This window comes from Hippopotamus amphibius, chromosome 10 (assembly GCF_030028045.1).
Source record: "Hippopotamus amphibius kiboko isolate mHipAmp2 chromosome 10, mHipAmp2.hap2, whole genome shotgun sequence".
Lineage (NCBI taxonomy): Eukaryota > Metazoa > Chordata > Mammalia > Artiodactyla > Hippopotamidae > Hippopotamus > Hippopotamus amphibius.
The window spans coordinates 111141629-111165411 of NC_080195.1; the positions used below are offsets into that span (position 1 = coordinate 111141629).

The 23783-nt window shown below is 47.0% G+C and overlaps 1 long non-coding RNA gene across 1 annotated transcript; it reads right to left on the minus strand.

The window, feature by feature from the left end:
* Positions 1-1888: 1888 nt before the first annotated feature.
* On the minus strand, positions 1889-12993 carry LOC130830613 (uncharacterized). The gene is made up of 3 exons (XR_009047809.1): positions 12749-12993; positions 8220-8312; positions 1889-7335 (listed from the first exon to the last, which is right to left on the minus strand). It is a non-coding gene; the product is annotated as an uncharacterized LOC130830613 (long non-coding RNA).
* Positions 12994-23783: the final 10790 nt, after the last annotated feature.

Sequence of the window (23783 nt, forward strand, 5' to 3'; positions counted from 1 at the left end):
TAGAGGTGGATTTTCAGATCATTTTCACTTTCTCTGTACTTTTATGCTGTATTATCTGCAGCAAGAAAATACGACTTTTTTTTTTCAGATTTTTATTGGCGTATAATTGCTTTACACTGTTGTGCCAGTTTCCACTGTACAACAAAGTGAATCAGCTATATTTATACATATATCCCCATATCCCCTCCCTCCCGAGCCTCCCTCCCACCATCCCTATCCCTCCCCTCTAGGTCATCACCGAGTATCAAGTTGATCTCCCTGTGCTCTGCAGCAGCTTCCCACTAGCCTTCTATTTTACATTTGGTAGTGTGTATATGTCAGTGCTACTCTCTCACTTTGTCCCAGCTTCCCCTTCCCCCACTGTGTCCTCAAGTCTATTCTCTACATCTGCATCTTTATTCTTGCCCTGACACTAGGTTCATCAGTACCATTTTTTTAGATTCCATACATGTGAATTAGCATACGGTATTTAGCAAATATGACTTTTGAGGTCCAAAAAAATTTTGACTTGTTGAATTGACTTGAGTTTAAAACCAATCAAGTGAAACATAATAAATCTGTTGGCTACTTATAATTTTCAAGATTCAACATTATGCTTCTCTGCATCAATCTGAAGAGCTTCTCTAAAACACGCGGTAATACCCAAGAGCAAAGAGTCCGGGATAAAGTTCAGATGGACGAGTGGAAATATTTCTCTGGCTTTCCCGAGCTGGCCAGTCTGTCTAGAAACTAATTTAAGAATATGAAATGACATCATTGCAGGTGTTCTTTCAAACTAGTACATACATTTATAACGCTCTGGCTGACAAACCTGGGAGGGAGACAAGATTTTAAAAGCCCCAGATATTCTCTTTGTTGATGCTAACCATCTTCATCTTCAAATAAAAGTGTTTCTATTTCTTCCTTTTGCCCCTTAGGCTCTGGTTCTTGGTTAAGAAATGTCTCATAAACTTCAGAAGAGGAGAAAAACATAAGATGATAGTACATAATGTTCTCTTCTTTAAGACTATAAATATTTTAACTTCTAGAAGAGACCACCTATCATGAATACTTCAGACCTTCCTAAGTCTTAAAAAGATTAACTATAAAGTTTTTTATAGTATCCAGACTCAAGAAGTGTATGCCAGTTTGGCTTAAAACATTTGGAAATAAATACACTGAATGTTTGCCAAAGGTCAAGATACTGGAAAAGATTAACGTCAAATTCAAAGCTGAAAAGGAAAAGATGCTGTCAATCAAGAAACTAAACATATAAATGATTGAATTATTTTAAGAAAATCAACAAGTTATACCACTATGCAGACAGAACCTAGCACTTGCTGACAATCTAATAAATATTAAGTACCTGCTATTGACAAAGAATTGTGGTGAGCAATCTCTCTACAGTGAGATAATATAATCCTTGAGAAAATATCTCAAGGAATCTAGAGAGTAACCAGGTAAAAAGACACGTACAGAAATAAATAGCAGAACTCCTACAAATTAACATGGAAAAGCAAAAAACTTAGTTTTAAACATAAGCAAAAGACTTGAACAGACATTTCACAAAAGAAGATATATGAAAGGCCAGTAAGCATATGAAAAATTACTCAACAGTATTAGTCATCAGAAAAATGAAAATTAAAACTACAGTGAGATGCCATTTCACACCCACGAGAAGAGCTAAAATAAAAAAGACAGACAACACCAAATGTTGGCCAGGACATAGAGCAACTGGAATGCTCATATGTTGCTAGGAGAGAATGAAATGGTACAATGCACTAGAGATCTGTTTGGCAGTTCCTTTGAAGTTCAATTGTCATCTACCCTATGAGCCAGCAATTCCATTTCTAGGTACTCACCCAAGAGAAATGAAAGCACATCTACAGAAAGACATATGCAAGAAGATTTATTTATAATAACCAAAAAAAAAAAAAAATGCCCATCAACAGGAAGATGGATAAACAAATTGTGGTATATTCATACAGTGGAATACTACTCAACAATAAAAAGGAATAAATCACTGATAGGTACAACTACATGAAGGCATCTCAAAAACATTGAGTGACAGAGTCACACACACAAATAACATAATCTGGAAGAATCCAGTTATCTGAAACTCTAGAACAGGGAAAGCTCATCTATGATGATAGAAGTCAGACAGTGGTTGCCTCCAAGGTCATGAGAGTGGGCCAGTAACTAATTGGAAGTGGGCAGAAGTGGACATTCTAGGATGGTGGGTGTGCTCTAGATCTTGAGAGATGTGATGGAGGACAATAGTCCAAACTTATCAAACTGAACTTTTAAGAGCTGTGCATTTTATTATACTTTAATTATACTTCAGTTTTTAAAAAAAATGGTCAGAAAAGGTAAAAATAAAAATAGTAAACATTTGTGAGCTTGCGTAACAAGGACTACAAAAAGCTTCATACTTGCTGTCTTAGCTCAGGCTGCTGTGACAAAGTACTATGGACTGAGTAGCTTAAACAACACGTATTTCTCGTGGTTCTGAAGGCTGGAAGCCCAAGACCAAAGTGCCAACAGATTCCACTGTTTCTGAGTGTCTTCTTCCTGGGTTGCAGGTGATCACCTTCTTGCTGTGTGCTCACATGAAGAGAGAGGAAGTTCTCATGCCTTTTCCTCCTCTTATAAGGGCACTAACCCCATCAAGGGGCCCCCAACCTCAGGACCTCATCTAACCCTAATCACCTCCCAAAGGCCCCACCTCCTAATACCATCACATTGGGGGTTAGGGCTCCAATATGAATTTGGGGACAAGTGTATAACACGTTATTATCACTACAGAGTACAACTTCACCAGTAAAATGTCCCTCTGTCACATGAGGAGGTCAGGAGACAGCACTCACTGCATGATGAAGCCACAATGAGGCCAGGTGTTGAGGGGAAGCAGGAACCACCTCTGGGGACCATCCCTACAGGGTCCGAGACTCAGAAAACTGTAACTCACCACACGTCATGAAGCTCTACAGTAGCTGGCAAATGCTCAAAAGGGGAAGATTACATCCAAAAATGTAATCACTGTGCAAGATAGAATATTAGAAACACCAGATGAAGCCACAGAGAACGTTTTCAACAAGGTTTAAAATGACAGGCACCTCCTGAGGAACAAAACCACGTTAACTAGGATATTCACCCATCACTTAGTCACCACCTCTCCGAGTCCAGATCCATCTGAAAGTGATGAAGTTGACGTTGGTTCTGTGATCTGAAATGGACACGTGGAAAACCACTGGAACACTCAGTTGCTTCGTTAAGATACACCTCTTAAGAGGCTTCAAAAAAAAAACTGTACGACGTTGTCTAATGTATTTCTGGTCAGGATACCTTGTTGGAATGTAAATGATAAAAATATTGTTGTCCTGGAAGAGAGTCGCTCATAGCAGACAAGAAGAGATATTAGTTCACTTCAGCGGGTTTAAAGCATTAGTCCTCAACCCTTTCCCTGCCCTCACACACCAGGAGCAAGACACATCATTGCCCGTCGGTACTGATGCCTCCTTAAGACAGTGCTGTGTTCTAAACAGGGCAGCCGTGCAAAGATATACAGCTCCCCTCCCCCACCAGAAGAGTCACTGATTCCATCAGTGATTAAACTAATCCAACACCATTTGCCTATTATGTTTTTTTGCTCAGGTCCATCCTTGTTTCTTCTCTTTCGCCTCCGTTGCCTGCATGGTCTGGCTCCATGACCCTCTGCCCAGCATCCCTCTTCCTCCCTTCCCCCAAGCTTGCAGCCACACTGGCCTTCTCATTAATGCTTGAACACACCCAATGCTCCTGACCGAGGACCTTTGCAGTGACTGTTCCATCTGCCTGAACACTCTTCCCCAGATGCTCCAACGACGAACTCCCTTTCACCTTTTGCAAGCCTTTTCACAAAGGTCATGCTCTCAGTGGGGCTAACCTTGACCTTCCTTCTTTAAAATTGCAATCTGTCCTCCTCCTGACAAGTTCTATGCCCTCCTCCCGTGTTCTATATTTCCTTCTTTCCAGTACACTTATCACCTTCAATATCCCATGATATGTGCTCATGTTAGTATATTTATTACCTTACTGTATTATACTTATTATTTATTATATTACTATCTTACTATATTCATAGTTTGTTGCCTGCTCCCCTGGGGTCTTTGTTTTATTCATTGACATCTTCTAAGAACTTAAGACCCTACCTGTCACAGAGTAGGTACTTAAAAATATTTATCAAGTGAATAAGCATATCTTTTTCTATGCTCCTCTAGGTAACATAAATAATGACTCTAATGTTGCCATGGTGAGCAACTTACCTCATCTTTTCCTTCCACCTACCCAATACCTTCCCCTTCGGGGAGACTTATAAGGACTGTGCTGAAGATCAAAGAGGAGATTAGTGAGCTGAGTGGTCTGAAAGCCTGCGATGGCAAACAGAGGGGAAAACAACTCAGAAAACAGCCCCAATCCCGCATTTCTCTATCCCATGAAATCTGTGAACAGTTGCACCTACACAACAACGAGGTCTCCAGCCCTATCCTGTGATCTCCTTCCCCTGCTGCTTCTCTTACTCCAACATAGCTCTTACTCCGCCAGCAAAGTAAGGAGATGGAGCAGAAAGCATCTGAGTCAGTCTCTCCTTACATGTGGACTCCAGCCACTCCGAAAAGTCAAGTAGAATAATGTCACTGGCGTTAGTCATGTGTGGCAGATAAGGGTTCATCTCGTCTGATGGTAAGGAAAAGACTCGTTCAGTTCACCTTAAGAACTGGGGTTTTATGGTTTATTTAAGGAACCATCTGGTAATAAGGGATACAAGGGGAGAATAGAATCTAATGTTCTGCCGGCCCCACGGAGGTTGAACCTGGGAGGTTGTTCGGGACAGAAGGGGCTCTGTGTTCCATGTTGTCTTGTTGCCCCAGCAGCACCAGGTGTTCTTGCACCTTCACTCTGATGCCTCTATTAGCCTGGATCCCCTACTGCCAATTGGTCTCCACTTCTCTCTGGATGTTTCCTTTTGGTACCAATTAACTGGTTCCATCTATGTCTCCAGGAGAGAGACCATAACCATCCTTGCTAATTACTGTGGTCCCTGTTTAGGGCTTTTATCCTACACTCCCTCATACGTCATCGCTCAGCCCACAGAGTGGCCGCCCTTGGTTTGGGCAAGACCCCCAACCAACTCAGCCTCTCCAAGGGTGGAAATTGTGGTTTGGAATGTTGTGATGGTTGATTTTATGCGTCAACTTGACTGGGTCATGGGGTGCCTGGATACTTGGTTAAACATTATTCTGGGGGTTTCTGGGTGAGGTGAACATTTAAGTCAGTAGACTGAGTAAAGAAGATTGCCCTTCCTAATGTGGGCGGCCCTCATGCAATCAACTGAAACCCCGACTAGAGCAAAAATGCCAAATAGAAGGCAATGCCTCCTGCCTGACTGTGTGACTGGTCTTTTCTAGCCTTTGTCCTTGACTAAAACACCGGCTCTTCCGGGATGGTCTCCAGCTTGCTGACTGCAGGTCTAGGGACTTAGCCTCCATCACTGCATCAGTGAATTCCGTATAATAAATCTCTGTACATAGGTATAGATATAGATATCGATATAGATATAGATATGTATCCTACTGTTCTCTGGAAGATCCTGACAAATAGACATGGTCACCCATGAATAAGGAACAGATTAGAGATGCTTCCCTAGGCTTAGTTATGGGTTGAGCCTTTGCCTTTGGAAGGGGCAGTGTTGGCAGGTGTGTGAGTCATGGCCTTAGCACGGTCCACATGACTGCATGAGCCAGACATGGAACCAGTGGGCTTCTGTGTCTGACCACAGCCGTGGCCAACCGTTCTCCTCAGGAGCTCTGGGATTACAGTAAGCTCACTACATTGCCCCGAATGCCCAGGGCCCCAGGACTCTGAGTCTTCAGCCCCCACTCAGGGCACATTTCTAATTCTGCAGTCTTCAGCTCAGAGAGGGTGTTGATAGCTTAACACAGAACAGCATCCCTACAACACAACCTTACTGCTGTCCAGCAACTCTCCAGCTCCCAGGCTATGGCAGACAGAGCAACCCAAATCCCATGTCTAAGGGGTCCAGAATGGATTTTGATAAGCATCGAGAAGAAGGCAAACAGACAGAAGAAGGCGCATATCTTATGATAGTGCTTGTATGTGGAATCTTAAAAAGAATGATATAAATGAACTTATTTGCAAGACTCACAGACATAGAAAACAAGCTTATGGTTACCAAAGGGGATAGTGGGGGGAGGTATGAATTAGCAGTAACAGATACACACCACTATATATAAAATAGATAACTAGCAAAGACCTACTGTATAGCACAAGGAACTATATGCAATATTTTGTAATAACCTCTAAAGGAAAATAATGTGAAAAAGAATATATATGTATATATAACTGAATCACTTTGCTGTACACCTGAGACTAACACAACATTGTAAACCAACTATACTTCAATTTAAAAAAAGTAAAACAGGGCTTCCCTGATGGCACAGTGGTTAAGAATCCGCCTGCCAATGCAGGGGACACGGGTTCGATCCCTGGGCCCGGAAGATCCCACATGCCGCAGAGCAACTAAGCCCGTGCGCCACAACTACTGAGCAAGCGCTCTAGAGCCCATGAGCCACAACTACTGAGCGAGCGCTCTAGAGCCTGTGAGCCACAACTATTGAGCCCACATGCCACACTACTGAAGCCCATGCACTGCAATGAAGAATAGTCCCCCCCTTACCGCAACTAGAGAAAGCCCGTGCACAGCAATGAAGAGCCAATGCAGGCAACAAATAAATTAATTAATTACTTAATTATTTAAAAAAGTAAAATAAAATAAAAAGGAAAAGGCAAAAAGGACTCATAGGCTCAACAGAACACCCCCATGCCCCAAGGGCTCTCTTTAGGGAGACAGGAGGGTAAACGCAGTGACCACGTATAGGAAAGAAAAGCAAAGTTTCTGCGGATAGCAAACGAAAGCAGGAAGCCTAGAAAGTTCCATGGCATGTGGCCACATCCACAAATATTTCTCTTTGGGAAAATTATAGGCATCAGGCTCATCCGTTCAGAAAAAGACCCTTCGGCTGCCGTGGCCATGCGTTCCGCACACGGTGCAGCAGGGGCAGAAAACGGCTCGGAATTAATAGGACCCCTCGGTGTTTGCTTTCAGCAAATATTTGCCGAATGCCTACTATGCCCGAAACTCGGTGGGTAAGAGCAGACCCCCTCCTGTTGGTGTTTTCATTTCAGTCTCTGGGCTCTGTCCTCAACTTGCTGGAAGCTGCAAGGAATTTAATGCTCTCGGGATGGGTCTCCACACGTCCAGGGGAGTCTGCAGAGTCTCTGATGCACTCCGCCATCCTAGAATAAAAATAGAGGCTGATGCATTAAAAGGATCCTGGGAGATTAAAGGATTTCTACACCAAAACAAGGCCCGAGATAAGCTGCCTACGTGTGAGCAAGGAGGCTGCATTGGGTCCAGGACGGACGCCAGCAACGTCTGGGAAGGGCCCCCTGCGGCCTGATGAGACTTGTTTCTGCGGCCTCGTCCCTCCTGTCCTGTTAGATCCACGCAGCAGGGGGTGGCAGGGCGCTTAGGCAAAGCCCTCCAGGCCGCGGGCATCCCTGTCCAGGGTCTCTGCCCCTGTCCTTTTGTGCTGGGTCATTTCCAGTTAAAACCCACCGTTCGTGTTGTTTTAAAGGTCTACTCCACTCATCACAAATGCCTTTGGTAACCAAATCACTCTCCACCATTTGCCGAGGTGGGATATCTCCCTGTCCCCTAGGAGAATTGGATTGGATCATTCCTCGGCTTCAACAAGGATTTCTGGTCTCCTCAAGGGCTCATCCAGCTTGGCCCAGAAAGGAGTGGAATGTAGACACGTGACCCAGGACCCCTCCACAGGAGGCGGCCCCTGGGGGAGGGTCTTCCTGGAGGATGGAGCATGCAAAGAGCCACCCCAGTGCCGGAGCCTGTCCCCTGCATAGGTGACCTGCACACACCCCCAGACAGCACATCTGGACTGTCTGTCCACAACTAACAATCAACCAACCACGTGCAAAGATGGGAGGACAAATCATAAACCTCTTCGCATTTTTTTTTCAGGTTCGGAAAAGCCAGCTACTATATGGTTTTGCATTAGAAAGGCACTAGATTTGGAGCCAGAGGACACGATTTCTAGACCCCCCTCTGCCCTCACTATCCACGTTACCTTGGACAATCGCTCTGGACCTCAGTTTCTCACCTGCAACTCGTGGGAAATGCTTGCCCTCCTCAGGTTCACAGAGCTGTCGGGAGGCTCCAAATGAGATAAAACACTTGAAAGTGCTTTTCAAGTCTACAGTACCAAGTAAAAAGGAACTTATTGTTATTATTTTTTTTTATTACTATTATCATAATCATCATCTTTCACCTCAAATGGACAGCTTGACCTTTGCCTCAGGGAAATGGTTTTAAATAAAAAGGGACCGTGGTTTAGGAATCTGAGTGCCATGGGAATGGAGGTTTTTGCAGCTTCCACCAGGAGGGAGAAAAAGAGCCAGTGGCCTTTTATTAGATCACAGGTATGGAACGTTCCAGCGGGAAGGGACCTCAGGACCTCCCCACCCAGTGCACAGTGCTCCCTGCACACAGAGCCCTCCGGAGACGCTCGTCACTGGTGCTGATGCTGGCGACAGCGCCTGGGTATTGAGCGCTCGCCAGGCACATGCCTCTCTGCTAAGCCTTCTGTGTGCTTTGTCACACAAACTCTCGGAACAGCACTGAGAGATCACAGGTACACAAATGTCTCTGCTTAACACATGGCAAGACTGCGTCTTCGCAGGGTAAGGCCTTTCCCTCAGTCCCACAGCTAGGAAATTGGAGGACGGGAACCCAGGAGCCCCGATGCCAATCCTGGGCTGGCTGTCTCCCACTAAGGAATCAATGACACCCGTATCACACAGGTAGGGAAACTGAGGCTCAAAGAGGAGAAATGACTTGCCCACATCACTCTGGAAGCCAGCCAGCCTGAGGCCAGTTCCTAGTCCCAGAACAAGATGCCTTGACTACTTGGACCTTCACATGAAGAAATTCTGCTCGAATCAACCCTTCCAAAGTGCAGCCCCCAGTGTGTCCCTGGACAGCACTGATGCAACCATCTGGTCTACCCCAGGCTATCTCTTCATGTCAGGTGACTTTCCTGACTATCTGGTAATCTCACCTTTCCTGGACTCTCCCTTTCCTGGCCCACATGCTGCCCGAGTGACACGCTCAGTGCTGTAAATGAGGGTGTCGTGGCATGTTCTCAGGTCTTACTGGAAGTGCAGCTATTAAAAAACAATCTAGTAAACAGCCAGCCCAGCCAGTACACGTCAGCAGCCCTGCTCCGAGTCTCTGACGTCAGCGAGGGCTGGCTGAGGCCTCGGGCCACAGCCCTCTCCAGCTGCCATGCTGCCCTCAGGCCAGCCCCGCCTGCCCACGCTTCCAGGATGAAGTTGGCCAGCGCCTGGCCCCACCCTCGCTGGCTTCTGGAGCGCCCAGATTTCCTGCGGGAAATGGCTCCACGCTCAAAACTGGGACCTGGGAATTGTTCCCGGGGCAACCACATTCAGCCAAGCAGGAAAAGTGAATCAGGATGCGGATAAAGATCGGATCACTGAGTGTATAAACGGAAATTGCGTGGATGGGTGGATTGGTGGCTAGAGCATTTATTTTGTGCCTCAGTGACCTGGCGGTCCCAACTGGGGTCTCCTCGTCAGTCCTGGATGAATGAGAACTGTTTGCTTATAAAAATCACAGCTCAGCAAGAGGTCATGGGAGGCCTAAATAACCTATTGGAAGAAAGAAGTGAAAATTCCTCTTTAGCAATATGAGGATGAGGGCTCAAATTGGCTTCTTTAAAATATCAGTAAGGGACTTCCCTATTGTCACAGTGGTTAAGAATCTGCCTGCCAATGCAGGGGACACAGGTTCGAGCCCTGGTCTGGGAAGATCTCATATGCCGTGGAGCAACTAAGCCCGTGCACAACTACTGAGCCTGTGCTCTAGAGCTTGTGAGCCACAACTATTGAGCCCATGTGCCACAACTACTGAAGCCCGCTCGCCTAGAGCCCGTGCTCCACAACAAGAGAAGCCACCGCGTTGAGAAGGTCACGCACCACAACTAAGAGTAGCCCCCACTCACCGCAACTGGAGAAAGCGCGCGCACCAATGAAGACCCAACACAGCCAATTAATTAATTAATTAGTTAATTAAAATAGATATGTATCAATAAGAAAGAAAACTACGATTCCAAAACGTTAAGGCCATGACACTGTTTTAGTGAAGGTGAACAGGAGGCTTTCTCCCTGGATCTAAAACCTCACCATCCTTCGCCCCTGCAGAGGATAAGGCTGTTGGGTAACCAGCCACGAGCAGGCATAAAAGTGGATGTACTGATGAGTTCTGAATCCAACTGTTCATAACAGGAGGAATCAAAACAGCTACTACTTATTAAGTCTCAACCTACCAAAATGTCAGGCCTCAGAGGCACGGACTTTGTCTTGTTCTTTAACCCAGAACAGTCCTTCACACGTAGCAGCTCAGTATATCTGTTTTGGACAGATTTGTGAGTGCATGAATGGAGACGTGCCAAACACTATATGTCACACTGTTTTTGTGTTGCTAACAGTCTTTTCCACCCTGAATTAGCAGCTCTAATTCTCATTTTACAGATGCACAGGGAGGCTTGGGGAGGTTGAACTGGATTTGCAGCTGAAAGTAGTAGAGCTTGGCCGGAAAGCGGGGTCAGCCCGTCCCCAGGTCTTATGCAATTGACCACAAGGTTGAACCTCCTCCCTGTGTGCTGCATCTTTACCCTGGGTGTCTGGACAGGTCTGTGGGCCCCCCCAATTCCCCCTTGAATTGTTAAGGGGATTTCAGCATCCCTAAAAATGCATGTAAAGTAGTGTGTCTAAAGGCCTATCTATGCTAAATGGAAGAGAAAGCCCATGGCCTTTCTCAGGAGACTCACGATCAAAAGAATTGTAAAAATCACTGTTCTAGACCCTAAGAGAAAAACCAATAAGGAGGGAGGGAAACAAACTATCTGGTTTGCCAGGGCCTGTCCTGACTGTACAAGTGAAAGTCTTAGGCCCTGGTAACTGCTCATTGGTGTTGGGGCACATGGACCCCCAGGAGGACAGGCAACATGGGCCTGTGTTCAGATTCTTGGTTTTCTCTTTCTCAGCAGGAACGAAAAAGCCGAGGGGAACCAGGGATATGGGAGCAGATACAAAGCCTGGAAAGCGGGGGGGAGGAAGGCCTGGGAGGAGTCGAGGCAGGACGATGAGCTGTCTGGGGCAGCAGCACGTGGATGTTGCGGGGCAGAGGTTTGGACACCATCTGCCTGGGTCTTGGGACCTGCCCGCTAGCTCTCCCTTCAGTGGGCGCTGTCTTGAGGCCAATTGAGGAGCAGGGCCCAGTGGCAGGGCTTCTGAGCAGGGAGTGGAAGGGCCGTCAGAAGCACCCCTCACTCCCTGCACCAAAATTCTGTAGCTGATGTCCGTTTGAGTCGTGCGGGGAGGTGGCAGTTAGCATTGCAGAGAGCAACTGTCCCTTTCTCAGATCCACCTGCCGAGGGGCGGGTCCCTGGGAACCCAGGAAGAGGCTTCCTGTGGACCAGCAGTTCTAGATGTGAAACTCAGGCCCACAGAGAGCAGGAATGTTCCTGGATGCATCCCAAAGCCAATTTGGTGCCAGGAACGGGAGCCATGTGTTCCAAGCTAGCGGGAACTGCCACTCTGAGCAAAGTGCTCCAGGCCTGAGGTCTCCATCACAGGTGACGGGGTTGAATCACCGGTCTCAGCCACGCCCCCAGCGGGCCTGCGTCTGACATCTGGACTGTCAGCACTTATAGCTCAGACGCGGGGCTGACACACATCTCCACCTCATACTTGCTCTCCACGATCTCCCAGGAGATCCTGGGCTTCCCTGACCTGTGTGTTGCTAGCAGCCGGTTTTAGGATCACTCAGAGTTTGCCTAACAATTCCTCTCACACCTGTTGTTTTGTTTCCTGAGTTCAGGTCGTCCTTGTCCGCTAAGCACATTGGGATGCGTGATTCTGGTCTCCAAGTGGCTGAGCTCCAGCTAAGGATTGGGACAGCCCTGGGCTCTACAGAGCCCACAGTAGAGAGTCCTCCATGTGCATCCTGAGATGCGCGGCTGCCCCAAAGCCAGCCTTCCTCCTTAGGAAAAGCAGCCACACTTGTCACTCAAGCCCACCTGGGCTTTGCCTTTTATTTGCGTGGTGTGGCAGGGAGGAGTGTGCTATCCAAACAATTGAGTGTCACCGTGCCTTGACCATCTGTGACTTCAGTACTTAAGGACTTACGGGTCAGAAGGCACTCCTTTTAGAACACTTGCCCTTACAGAGCTACCTCGGGCCTCGGGGTCACCAAATCCATCAGGGTCAGTAAGAAATGACCACCAATGGGACTTCCCTGCTGGCTCAATGGTTAAGAATCCACCTTCCAATGCAGGGGACACAGGTTCAATCCCTGGTCCAGGAAGATCCCAAATGCTGGGGTGCAACTAGGCCTGTGCGCCACAACTACTGAGCCTGCGTGCCGCAACTACTGAAGCCCGAGAGCCCTAGAGCCTACACACCACAACAAGAGAAGCCACTGCAATGAGAAGCCTGCGCACTGCACGAAGACTAGCCCCCTCTCACTGCAACTAGAGAAAGCCCGCGCGCAGCAACAAAGACCCAACGCAGGCAAAAAAAAAAAAAAAAAAAAAAAATGACCACTGACCTCATGAACGCCATGAGCCAACTTCGGTATAAGCAAGGCCATCACCTCACTGGCCACACATTTTGCCTGTGGAAGGAAGCCCGAGGCACCTTGGGTGGAGAAATGGCCAACTGTGCAAAATTAAGTGGTTTTCAGACCCAGGACCAGGAAGCAGCCACAGAGTTCCCATCCCTCTTCCCAAAGTTCTTAGGGTGCAAAAGGCAACCCCGCCAACCGGCCACGCCAGTCCCAGGCAGAGCCCAGCCCTGCGTCTGATCCATCATTGAGGGCGCCCGGCCAGTGTTTCAGGAAGAACCCAGCTTTCAAAGTTGCCTTCAAATTGCTATGAATCACCCGATCTGATTCAAATGTGGGCCGGGTGCACTTGCAGATAGCTGATGGCCTCAGATTAATCCACAATTGCCTCAGCAGGTAATTTACCTCTGGGAGTTTCAGGGACTGAAAAGAACAATGCATTTGCATAAATGGTCTAAACTCAGAGTCCAGGCAGCAGGTCATTCTTTGGCTGGTAGCAGCCAGTGACAGAGAGGACTCTCCTGTGTCAGGGCCTCCTCCATACTCCCCCCGCCCCCATCTATACCCCATAAATGAAAAGCATCCTCCAGGTCATGACTCAGTCCCTAACCACTGCCCCCGATAAGCAGGCTCCCCACCCCAGTGCTCCTAACCAGGTGGTCTGTCTCTCCATGTTCGGATGACTTCTGCTGTCACAAAATTCTTCCTTGCCCTGGGTACCACCACCTCATGGCTCCAGCCACTCTCCAGGTCCACATGGCAGAAGTCAACTCACTTTGTCACGGGACGTTCCTTCACGTTTGTGAAGTGCTGGCTTCCCTCTGCAGACCAAAACCCTGGACTTCCTAACACATCATGATTCTGAAACACTCCACTGTCCTGCCCATCCCCCTCCAGGCTTGCTCTTTTTGGTGGCCTCCCTCTGAGGATGAGGCAGCCATACCAGGGGTAGTCTCACCAGGGTCACCTCCCTTGTTTCAGGCACTATACTCCTGTTAATATAATCTAAAATTATACTGGCTTTTTTTGGCAGCTCAAGCCCACCATGGCTCTTAAGGAGATTTATTTAGAGTCAGCTAAAACCCTTTTGTAAATGGGCACCGTTTGGCCTCCTTTCCCCCAGCTAGTAGCTGTTCTGTTGGATCTTGGTGCTAAATGCCACAGTTTATATTTATTCCTGTTATATTTTATCTTTTTAATTTGACCCATCATTCCTTCCCTGTCATTCACGGTAATTTTCTGTCATTTGGAAACCTGTTACAAACACCTTCTGCAGCTTGACCCAGATTATTATTTAAAAAGCAGTTTCACAAATATCATATATTAATACATATATGCGGAATATAGAAAAATAGTACAAATCAACCGGTTTGCAAGGCAGAAATAGAGACACAGATGTAGAGAACAAACATATGGACACCAAGTGGGGAAAGTGGGGAGGGTTGGGGAGAATGAATTGGGAGATTGGCATACCAAATTGTATGCTCTAAATATATGCAGTTTATTGTCTGTTAACTGTATCTCAATAAAAGTTCTTAAAAAAATAAATACATGCAGTTTATTGTATGTTAACTGTATCTCAATAAAAGTTCAAAAAAATAAAAAATAAAAAGCAGTTTCAGTTATGGACGCACTTAATCATGTCAGCCTGCAGCTTGCTTTTCTCTACCTTTTTCAAAAGGTAATATATTCATTGCTTTGCTAAAATATCTTAAAAGGTTAGAGCCAGACGTTAGAGGTCACGTGGTTCAAGCCTTTCTTTTGACAGATGGAGGAACTGAGACCAGGTGAGGTGGAGGGAGGCTGGGGGACCATGCAGTCCCCCATCTGTGGCAGAGCCAAGCATCGTGACTCAGATATTCTAACCCAGGTGTCTTTCACATATGTGCATAGCAAACAAATGATGTGTGCATTGCACCAAGTCTACTGGAAGTTTCCAACAGTGGACAGCAGAAACCCTGCCCAAAGCCACAGCAGCCCATCAGCTGAGGGATAAACAAACATCATGGTCCCCGGCCATTCCATGGAATATTATCCAGCCCTGGAAAGGAACGAGGCATTGACACACGCTGCAACATGGATGAATCTTGACAATATTATGGTAAGTGAAAGAAGCCAGTCACAAAAGGCCACACATTGTGTGATTCCATGAATGTGAAATGTCTGCCGTAGCCAAACCCACAGAGGGAGAAAGGAGTTGCCAGGGCCTGTGGGTGAGGGAGGAGACTGGGAGTGACAGCTAATGGTACAGGATTTCTTGGGGGGGCATGAAAATGTTCTGTATTATTGCATAACTTCGTGAATACACTGAAAACTACTGAACTGTACACTTTCAAATGGTTTAAGTGGTGAATTCTATGGGAGTCGTATCTTAATTTTTTGCAAGGAAGCCACAGGGGGCCTTTGCCCTTGTGGACCGTGAGGCAGAAAGGAGGTGCAGACGCAGTGAAAGCGTCCAGGGCCAACCCCGGCCTCTGGTGCCACCAGCCACGCTTTCCAGAGGGCGGGCCGGCGGGGAGGGGGCGCTCCGGGTGGGGTGACACGCCTTCCCCGCCTCGCAGCAGCAGCTCCGAGTTTGTGGGACGGGAGTCCTCTGCCCTCCGACTCCCCATCTTCCAAGCCGCCCAGCCTCCCGAGTCCAAGGCTTCCTGGAGCAGAATTCGGGGCGCGGTCCCCGCAGCATCCGCGGGGAGGGACAGCGGCCACCGGCCGGCGCACGGGGTGGCCGGAGGAGGACGCGGCGGCGGTCAGCCCCGAACCACCCTTTCCCGGGCGGGAGGGGGACCGAGGTCTGCAGAAATCCGGACGAAGACAGGAGAATCCGCACCTGCGGCGGGGGCGGGGGCATGACAACTCCCCGTCGGCTGGAAGCTCATTCCTCTCAGGTTGGCCCCGCTCATCCGCGTGGGCGGCGCGGCGCTGGCGGCGGGCCCGGCGCGGGGGCGGCCTCGGTTCCGGGAACAAAAGTTCAAGGCCGCGGAGCAGATCACCTATGGGGCACCGCCCCTCCCTGCCCGCCTCCCGCCCCTGCCCTCCCCCCTCCCCCACTCCCCTCCCCCTAACCTGCCCCCCCACCCCCCGCTGCGCGGAAACCGAGAGAGCACCTGGTCTGGGAGGGCGCACGCCGCCTACGCACACACATGCACAGAGGTACACACCACACACAGATACACACACCCACATACAGAGACACACACCGCACACACACAGGTACACACACACAGATACATTACACACACACAGATACACACTCACAGATACATTACACACACACACAGATACACCACACACATACCACACACACACACACACACACACACTCACAGGTACACCACACACACACGCCCGTACACATACACCACGTGCACACACACACCGCACTCACCCACATGTCCACATATACCACATACACACATCACACACAGGTACACATACATCACATACAAGCACACCTCCCCCCCACCCCCACCCGGCTGCCTTCGTCAAGAATGAGAGCAGCTGTTTGACTTCCTGGAGCCTGTTAGGATTCAGCTTTCCCCCTGAAAAGAAAAAAGTCAGGAAGGGAGACCAGCCCCCGGGGTCCTGTAGTTCTCAGCACAGCAAGAAGCAGTGTTTTCAGAGCACTGGGTGTCTTCAAAGAGGTTCACACACCTTAACTAATTACCCCTCAACCCCCACCCCAGCCCACCCCACCCGGTGAGGTCAGCAAAGCCCGGGTGGGACCGCAGCCCTGACCCTGGGTCAGACGGGGTCAGAAGACACAGCCCAGTTCTTCAGGTGCTGCAGCGTTAAGGAAGGCGGAAGAGCAGTGGCTGGTGACGTGAGGTCACCTCTCAGGACACCCCACCCTCACGGGGGGCACAGTCTGCTGGCCTCGTGCCTGTCACCCGGGGATCCAAGTACAGTGGCGGTGGGCAGCGGTGGGGGGGCTGGGGGTAGGGCCCCAACGGCCGGTGTGGCAGTGTTGCAGGGCAGCGGCGTCTCTGCTGGCTTCTCCCTGTGCCCGCAAAGGAAGGGCTCGTCGGGTGCATCCTCTTCTGATTCATGGTGACGGGATGAACACACCTCACTCCCAGGCAAGAGCCTGCCAGGGCGCCACGCTGATGAATCTTTCCATATCTGAGAACAACTCACATGCTGCAGGAACTCACAAGGGGGGAGACGGTTATGATGCTAGTGGGATGGAAAAGAGAATTTTTCTCACGTGAAAGCGCTTCAAAGACTTGTATTCCCACGTTTTGTTTTATTTATTTTATTGTATTTTTTTGGAAGGCTCTCCTGAGCAGCCTCTCTTCCCCACTGTAAACCCCTCTTTAGAAGCAGGTACCCTTCCTCCCTGAAAAGGAGTAATGGACAGCAGGACTTGACTTCTGAAGGCCTGGTTCCTAGAGCTGGAAAGACATGCTGAGGTCACTGTCTCACTGTGGAAAAGAACATTACTTGGTGGAGACAGCTTTCTGTGACTCTGTGACTCTGTAGATCCGCACATCAAAAAAGAAGTTTAGAAGAGGAACCGTCCAACTCAAAGCCAAGGGCAGCACAACTGAGACTGGCTTCTTTATTCATAGCCTGGGCTAGCTGCTTGTCCTAGGGCTAAAGGATTATTTTAGCACATTGAATGAAGCAGAGCAAAATACACTCACCTCCCTTTTTTTAAAAAGGCATTAGCAAGAACATCAAGAAATCTAAAGCCAAATAGAGACACAGTGACAGAAGCAGCTAGACACAGCCTATAGAACAGCTTCAGAAGAGAGAATTATTCTGACCAGGACTTTATTCAGAGTTGCAAATCGTACCCATTTTTCTTAAACTGAGATTATTAACTAATACCATCTTCTAAATGCTGCTGTGGACATTTTCAGTACTAGGCAAGAACTATGGGTGTCCTTTCAAAGAGACCGTTTAACCAGGTGCATTGTATTTAGGTCAAAGTGCTCTGACATGCTAGCTTAGATGGATTCTTTTATATTTTTAATTACTCTTTTCTTTTTTCTTTTTTGCAGCACAGTACTTGGATCTTAGTTCCCCCACCAGGGATCAAACCCAAGCCCCATGCAGTGGAAGCGCGAGTCTTAACCACTGGACCGCCAGGGAAGTCCCCTTAGATGGATTCTTGATGGGTGAAGTGTGCACACATTATCTCACAACCAGGTCGATTTACGTGTGAAGGTGTGTGTTGGGTGTTTGTTGGAAGCTGCTTACGGTATCAAGAGTTCAGGTTCTACCTCTGCCATTTTCTAGCTAATTAACTCCCTGTAGATTTGGCATCCCCATCTCCAAACGAATAATGGTAAGAGTACGTCCCTGGTAAGCTGTTGTAAAGATTCGATGAGAGGTTGTCCGCAGAATTCTGGCTCATAGTAGGCACTTCAGTTTGCCCTGGATTATTTTTCCATAATAAGTTTCATGCACCTGAGAAAAATCAAATGATGACAAACTGATTCTAAAGTTTATGTGGAGAGGCAAAAGATCCAGAATAGGCAATGCAATCTTGAAGAAGAACAAAGCTGGAGGATGAATGCTACCTGACTTCATGACTTACTGTAAAGCTACAGTAATCAAGACAGTGTGGTATCAGAGAAAGAATAGACAAATAGATCAATGGAATGAATACAGAGCCCAGAAATAGACCCATGTAACAGTCAACTGATGGTTGACAAAAGAAGCAAAGGCAACACAATAGGACAAAGTCTTTTCAACAAACGGTGCTGGAACAACTGGACAGCCACATGCAAACAAATGAAGCTAGACATAGACCTTTCACCCTTTACAAAAATGACTTCGAAATAGATCACAGACCAGACTTCCGTGGTGGCACAGTGGTTAAGAATCCACCTGCCAGCGCAGGGGGCACGAGTTCGATTCCTGGGCCAGGAAGATCCCACGTGCCGGGGGGCAACTAAGCCTGTGTGCCACAACTACTGAGCCCATGTGCCACAACTACTGAAGCCCATGTGCCTGGAGCCCATGCTCCACAACAAAAGAGGCCACCGAAATGAGAAACCTGTGCACCTCAATGAAGAGTAGCCCTCACCCGCTGCAACTAGAGAAAGCCCGTGCACAGCAACGAAGACCCAGCACAGCCAAAAATATATATATTCTTAAAATAGATCATACATGTAAATGTAAAACACAAAACTATAAAACTCCTAGAAGAAAACATAGGAGAAAATCTAGATGACCTTGGGTATGGCAATGACTTTTAAGATACAGCACCAAAGGCATGATTTCTGAAAGGAATCATTGATAAACTGGATTTTAATAAAATTAGAAACTTCTGTTCGGTGATCAACAATGTCTAAAGAAAGAGAAGATGAATCACAGACCGGGAGAAGATGCATCTGGTAAAGGACTGTTATCCAAAGTAAACAAAGAACTCAAAATCTCAACAGTAAGAAAACAACAAAGGAATGGATTAAGAAGATGTGGCACGTATATACAATGGAATATTACTCAGCCATAAAGAGGAATGAAATGGAACTATATGTCATGAGGTGGATAGACCTAGAGTCTGTCATACAGAGGGAAGTAAGCCAGAAAGAGAAAAACAAATACTGTATGCTAACACATGTGTATGGAATCTGAAGAAATGGGACTGATGAACCCAGTGACAGGCAAGAGTGGAGACACAGAAGTAGAGAATGGACTTGAGGACACGGGGCTGGGGTAGGCGGCGAAGGGGAAGCTGGGCCGAAGTGAGAGAGTAGCATAGACATATTTACACTACCAACTGTAAAATAGATAGCTAGTGGGAAGTTGCTGTATAACAAAAGGAGATCAACTTCATGGGAGATGCCTTGGAGGGCCAGGATGGGGAGGGTCGGGGGGAGTCGCGGGAGGGAGGGGATATGGGGATATGTGTGTAGATGCAGCTGATTCACTTTGGTGTACCTCAGAGACGGGTACAAGAGTGTAAAGCAAATATATTCCAATAAAGAGTTTGAAAAAAGAAAACAACAACTCAATTGAAAAATGGGCCAAAGACTTTAACAGACACCTCGCCAAAAAAGATATACAGATGGTAAATAAGCATAGGGAAAAGTACTCCATATACCACCAGGGAAATGCAAATCAAAACAGTGAGAGACGGTGATGATTTGGTTATTTTATTTACTGAAGCTAATCAAAGGGATGCCTATAAGGGTATTGAAATTTGTATTTTTATTTTCTGGCTCTTATAATCAGAAATAAGGATTGATCAGAGGAAAAAAGGGTGGAGGGAGGGAAAGGAAAGGGTGAAGGAAGGAAAGAAGGAAGATAAGCTTACATTAGCCAAGCAAACATGACTCCTTAAAATAGAGCTGCACCATCTCATCCTTACCTGTTTATCCACATGTAAATCAGACGTAAAAGGCCTTCCCTGCCTTCTACTTCATCACCAGAGGTGCTTGCAAACTCCCCATCCCCCACTCCCACCCAACACAGGCCGTGGCCTGTCGCACCCACTTATGGAGACCTTCTTTATCTTGAAACAGTACACTGAGTAAACGCTCCCGGAATTAGAAATATGTAACAGCATCTGAAAAGTTTGAAAAGGAAAAAAAAAAAAAGCACGCAACAGAAAAGGAAATGCCGTATACACAGTCAGAACTAGTTCAGTAAACATTTGTGGAAGGAAGGAATTCTAGCCCGTAACGATTTCTTTGAACATAATGTCTTCTCCTTTTCCATAGGGTTGGCTGCAAAACGGTCCTCCCATTTTAGCTTCCCGTGTCAGTGTTGGTTGTCCTTGCCCAGACAGAAACTGCTGTTTCACGTCACCTGTTCTCTGGGATTTACAGTGCATTTTTCAGACCACTTACATCACAGCCATCTGCTAAAACAGTGTATTCTAGGCCTTTCCAAATGCCGTAAGCTGGGAAATTCTGAAGAGAGGTAGGACTGTGCAATTAACTTCTTTGGGAGGGAGGGGGAGATGTCTGGCTTCTAGAGAGGAAGCAAGTGAGAGCTGATGTGGGTTCCAAAGCCAGTGCAGTAGATACCTAGGGTAGGGGAGGGGGTGGGTGGAGAGAGGCTGGAAGGAGTGTGGGGAGGGTGGGGGGAGGTGAGGAAGGTCAGGACACTAATATCTGTAACCTGCCAAGTGAGGGCCTGAGAGACACTTGAAGAGGCAACAAATTTATTATTTTAACTTACAAAGTCAAACGGCTGAGAAACCCCAATCGCGTCATCATTATATTGGCGGGAGACAAGAAGAGAAGGACATTTTCATTTCCCATGACAACACGTCTATAGGTATGGCCAGAAATGGGTCTTTTTTTAAGCGGTATACATATTGTACTTAGCAACCTGGCAGTGATTACCATAGGACTAGGGATGGAAATGGTTTAAAATTTCATTTAAAATGGTTATTTCTGTAGAGCGAGACCACAGTGGAGAGGGTAGGGCAGGGAACTCTTGTTTTCTAAGATATTCCTTTCTACACTGATTTTTCCCCCCAGCCATGTCCCACTTACAAAAGAAAGGTGTGATATTTGTTTGAAGAGCCCTTTGCTGTGTCATCCTCTCTGGTTGGGGGGGTACCTATGACAGTGCATCTCAAAAAGCTCCCATGTGAGCCCCTGAATGAGCCAGGCTTCGTCAGCGCCATGGAACGCTGTGACAGAAATGAACAAATGCGTAAATAATGAAAGAAAAATCTGCCTTGATAACGCCTTTATGAGAAAGTCAACTCAAAACTGACTGTTCCAGGATCACACAGTCATGTCACTTCTCTACGATACCCCTCTTCCTCCTGAATCCCCCGTTTTTTTAACCTAATCTAATTTAAATTATTTAATTGCTTAAAATAAAAAATTAAAATATTGAAAGATGCATCATATACAAATCATCCCCCAAATGTCCTTGTCTAACACCATCACCAGATGCTCCCCAAGGTGGCTGAATGACAATTTCATGTTGACCCCTCAACCATCCCTACACCAGAGACAGATGCCTTGACCTACAGAACCTTCCAGCAAACCTCTATCCATTCAAGACTTAAATCAAGGTCTCCAACAGAAAAGGCCGAGACAAAAAACGAAACGGATTCTGGTTTTCAACCAAGCTCAAAGAGCCTTTGTCAAAGCAAATCAAAGCTCTCCTGGTAGCCAGCTCACTGTGTTTAATCAACTGCGCTTATCAGATCTTGATTTGTAAGTTCCTTGAAGAAAAAAGATGCAAAAAGAATCCTTTTGTGCTTTGGAGATTGATTTCAAAGCAGGCCTTGAGGTCACCTGCAGAGATGCTTTAGGTGGAAATTATAGGCAAGAAACAAAATGCACTCATTTGATTTCACAAAGTTGGGCAGAACCCCTGGGTTTGGACTTACCATTGGACTCTAACCATGGCTGAAGCACCAGTCTGCACTTTATTTTTCTTTAGGGGGGAGGGGAGGTAGCAAGATGCAGGTTGGGGGCTGCCCTGACTCCCCTGGAGGTGCTCCTACATCCTGATACCTGGGCTGAGACAGGAGGAGACCTGTCAGGTTTACTTGCCAGAAACAAACACTCACCTTGCTGTCTAAGACCTCGGAAAAGGGGATCCCTTGGATTGTCTGGGTTTGGCGTTCCTTGGCTAGTTCTTCACTATAGTTTAGAGACTCTGGGTCTTGAGGCAGCATTTGACTCAAGATGGCCAGTGCTCAGACGGGTGGTTCCAATTCCAGTATCCTCTCCTGGGGAGAGCAAGCAGGAAGACCTGCCTGTGGGCGGGTGATGACAAGAATGATTCCAAACCGTACTGTTATCAGTGAGACCAGCAGTAAGTTGGGCTGATCTGCTGGCACCTTGAAGCTAGCCATGGTATGGTGTTTGATTAAAAAACCAGACAACCCAGCAGGCAAAGAATAAAGCAAAGAGCAAATGAAGTTTCTGGAAAGGCCAAAGATTCCATCACCACACACAGTGACACTTCTTCCTACCTCCTTCTCCATTCTTCTCTCTCTGTGTCTCAACGTGTCATTTCTTTGAAGACTTGCTCTCCTGCCCAAACACACTCTGCCCCTCTCTTCCAGGACATCCTCATTGCTTTCCCTCTGCCTTTTTTGTGCAACAGCAGTTCTCAAAGCTTTCTGTTGAAAATCCTACCATTTTCTCCCTTTCCCTCTCTTGTAGTTTCCCTGTACCAAAAATATCAAGACTAAGCTGGCATTCCAAAATGGGGGGGACCCTGGGGGTGGGTTGGGAAAGAGAGTCTAAGATTATTGGTTCCTTTAACATGTGGTCCCTGAAGGACTATTGATACGCTATTGATTACCTACTATGTGTGGTATATGGCATTAAATTACTAAATTGAACAGGTATCTAAATCGGGGTTTTCTTAAGTGCTTTCTGAGGCTACTGTTCCAGAGAGGTGTTTTTTGATGACAGGGTTTGAGGATGAAATACATTTAGAAAATCTGTCATCTCTTATCTGTCTCCTGGAGATTCCCAATACATATTAAATTTATAATAATTCCTACAGTAAATATGCATATTTGTCATTGGTTCACCCAGGATTTCCCTAATTTATTTGATCACAAAACTTACCTGATCATGGAAAAGGAAGCTAACGTCAGCAGCACACTTGGCCCACACAGATCTAGAGAACAGAAGTCACCAAAGCACACTTGTCCTGTTGTTTGCAGGTTCTGGAGAACCTGATGAGAATCTATCCTCATTTACTGAGGTATTTGTGGTGATGTAGATATGGGCTTGTTTATTCTTGACAGAGAGGTTTTGTCCCCAGGCATAAGGGATGGGTAAGAATGAGCCAGTAAGACAATTCAGCCCTGGCTTAAACACACGACAGAAATCCAAGTTGGCACCCAGTGGTCCTGGTGGGGAAGGAAAAGGGGCGGGTGCCGCAGCGACCAGGAAGACCCTACCCCAGCAGCTAACACTGGCTCACAGAGTGGCACACATGATGTAACTCTGCAGCAACACACTGAAGCCCTAAATTTAAGCTTGCTCTAGACTTTGGCTGATAATTAGAAACAGAAAAATCAGTAAGTCAAACTTGGTGCTTCTGAATGGGATTTATTTTCCAACGTGGTGATGGC